The sequence below is a fragment of the Scomber scombrus genome, unplaced genomic scaffold (genome assembly GCF_963691925.1).
Source record: "Scomber scombrus unplaced genomic scaffold, fScoSco1.1 SCAFFOLD_617, whole genome shotgun sequence".
Lineage (NCBI taxonomy): Eukaryota > Metazoa > Chordata > Actinopteri > Scombriformes > Scombridae > Scomber > Scomber scombrus.
In genome coordinates this window covers 1-3,000 of record NW_026910462.1, presented here as the reverse complement: position 1 = coordinate 3,000, position 3,000 = coordinate 1, and the positions used below count along the sequence as shown (strand labels likewise).

Here is a 3,000-nt window from a genome sequence, read left to right as displayed (position 1 = left end):
TTAAGATGATTTGTCACAACAGACAATAAAGTTTCTTAATCTGAAACTAAACTTCAAACGGCGGCCTGACTGATACTGCATTTAAGGAGCTGTATGCCGATAACGATATATATTGGCTGATAATGTTTTATGTACATCAGTAAAAAATTTCGTTAAAAAAAGCTTTCATGCATGTCTCCTTATGACAAAACAAAATGTTTATATTTGTTTGTATACAGTTGATACAGGTTTGTATGAATGAACCCAAATTTCCAGTTAATTCCCATTATTCCCATGGACAAGTTTCCAATTTGGAATATTTTCCAAAATTCCCCAGCTTAACTTCCCATGGAAAGTTTCCCGAAAGTTTCTGCCCCTTTGCAATGCTAGTAAAATGACATCAGTGACATTTCATAAATATAATAACCTGATTAATAATTTTTTTTAAACCTTAAAAAACGCAGCTTCCTGTCATTTTTCTGGAGCTGTCACACCTCCGTCTCATGTTTCTGCCCCACAGAACAGAGAGCGACCGATCCCCCGCGTCAATCATTTGCATTTCTTAATTTATTTTCCTGTCTGTTTTCCGTCTGGCCGCCGCCACCGCAAGGAAGGTAAAAGGTAAACAGGAAACAGGAAGCAGGAAGCGGAGGAGACGCACAGACAGAGGAGAGGTGGACCGACCTGGAAGAGACTGGCGGTGAGCTCCTCCAGCTCCTGGCCGAGCTGGTCTCTGACTTTAGACAACCTCTCACACTCCTCATCCTTCAACAGCAGGTCCTTCATCATCATCATCATCATCATCATCATCATCATCATCATCATCATCACCCCCCCCACACACACCCAACCAAACCCCGACACACACACACACAGAAAACAAAACAAACAAATGAAAACATGAATGTAAAATCGTAGCATGGCAACAACAAATAAAGAGATGAATAACAAAAGAAAAAAGATATTAGTGAAACATGTTTGAAGGTTTAAAATTGTCAGTTTAATCTTAAATAATAAGTTAATAAACATAAATTAAAGAAAATGCAAATTAATAAATAAAATATGGATAAATTACATGATGTCAATGTTGATAATGAACTCTGTGGAGAGATGAAGTGAAGCCTCACACGCACACGCACACATTCAAATTTAGCACCATGCTTACACTGTGTGTGTTTGTGTGGTGTGTGTGTGTGTGTGTGTGGGTGTGTGTGTGGTGTGTGTGTGTGTGTGTGTGTGTGTGTGTGTGTGTGTGTGTGACAGTGATTAAGAGTTAGACTGAGTTATGCAAGTAGTGGTTAAAATTAGGGTCTCTAGTGCAGGTGGGTCGAACATGAGGCCACTTTCCTTCCCTTCTTCTTTTCTTTTCTTCCTGTCCTTCTGATCTTCCTCCCTTTCGTCCTTCCATGTTTCCATTCTTCCTTCCTTCTTTCCTTCCTTCTTTCACCTGTCCTTCCTGTCTTCTTTTCCTTCCTTCCTTCCTTCCTTCCTTCCTTCTGTCCTCCTCCCCTTCATCCTTCCATGTTTCTTCCTTCCTTCCTTCTCCTGACCCTTTCTTCATTCCATCTTTTCATTCCATCTGTCCTTCATGTCTTCTTTTCCTTCCTTCTTTCCTTCCGTGTGTGTGTATGTGTGTGCGTATATATGTGTGTGTGTGTACGTGCGTGTGTGTGTGTGTGTGTGCGTGCGTGCATGCGTGTGTCTGTGTGTGTGCGTGTGTGTGTGTGTGTGTGTGTGTGTGTCTGTGTGTGTGCGTCCCTGTCCTACCATCTGAGCCTTCACCAGCTCCTCCTTCAGCCTCTCGTATCCTTTCTCTCGGACCTCCATCACCGACGGACTGCGCAGCCGCGACAGACTGTCGCTCAGAGCGCTGCACTCCTCCCCGTCCTCTACGGGCAGGAAGCTGCCCTCCGCCAACTCCGCGTCCAGGCCCGGCACACTGTGTAGCGTTACCGTGGAAACAGCAGCAGTCGGTAATAGATGACAGCGGATCAGGGGGAAAGAGAAAGTTTTCCTTTGAGTATCTTTGGTTAAAATACTGACGGTGAATTAAATAAATCTGCAAACATGTTCTGCAAAAAAGAAGGAAAGAAAGAAAAGGAGGAGGATATCTTTACCTTCCATTGTGACTGGGCCGCGGCGTGGAGTAAACGGGCTGAGTGGGGAGCTGGTCGGCCCGCAGGGAGGTGGGGAGGCCAGGAGGAGGCGCTCCCAGGGAGTGAGTCCGATACAGAGAGGCAGGAGGAGGCGCTGTGACGAGTCGGAGCGCGATGCTCCGCTTGGTTCTGAAAAGAAGAGACGAGAGATGAAAAGTAACACTAGATAAGAAATGAAAGAAGAATGGAAGCAAGAAAGAAAGAAGAAGTAAAGAAAGAAAAGAAGGCAGAAATAAAGACAGACAAAGATAGACAAAGATAGAAAGAAAGAAAGAAAGAAAGACAAAGCAAGAAAGAAAGAAAAAAATAAATATAAAAGGTGGAAGAAGAGGAGGAAAGGAAGGATGAGGAAGAAGTGGAAAGAAAAAAGAAAGAACGAAAACTAGGAAGAAAGAAAGAAAGAAAGAAAGAGAAAAAAGAAAAAGAAAAAAGAAAGAATGAAAACTAGGAAGAAAGAAAGAAAGAAAAGAAAAAGGTGGAAGGAGAGGAGGAAAGAAAAGTAAAGGATGAGGAAGAAGTTGAAAGAAAAAGAAAGACAGAAAGTAAGAAAATGAACGTTTCCAACATGTGATGAGGTAACTGGTTGACCTTTGACCTACCTGTAGATCAGGTGTGGTGTTGACCTGTGTTGACCTTTGACCTACCTGTAGATCAGGTGTGGTGTTGACCTGTGACCTACCTGTAGATCAGGTGTGGTGTTGACCTGTGACCTACCTGTAGATCAGGTGTGGTGTTGACCTGTGTTGACCTGTGACCTACCTGTAGATCAGGTGTGGTGTTGACCTGTGACCTACCTGTAGATCAGGTGTGGTGGGTGAAGCTAGGTTCACCTCGTGGAATCCCTCCAGCGTCTCGGCGTTATTCT

At 43.6% G+C, this 3,000-nt stretch overlaps 1 pseudogene; it reads right to left on the bottom strand.

Moving 5' to 3' along the window:
• Positions 1 to 663: 663 nt before the first annotated feature.
• Positions 664 to 2,995, bottom strand: LOC133977044 (rab-3A-interacting protein-like; annotated as a pseudogene).
• Positions 2,996 to 3,000: the final 5 nt, after the last annotated feature.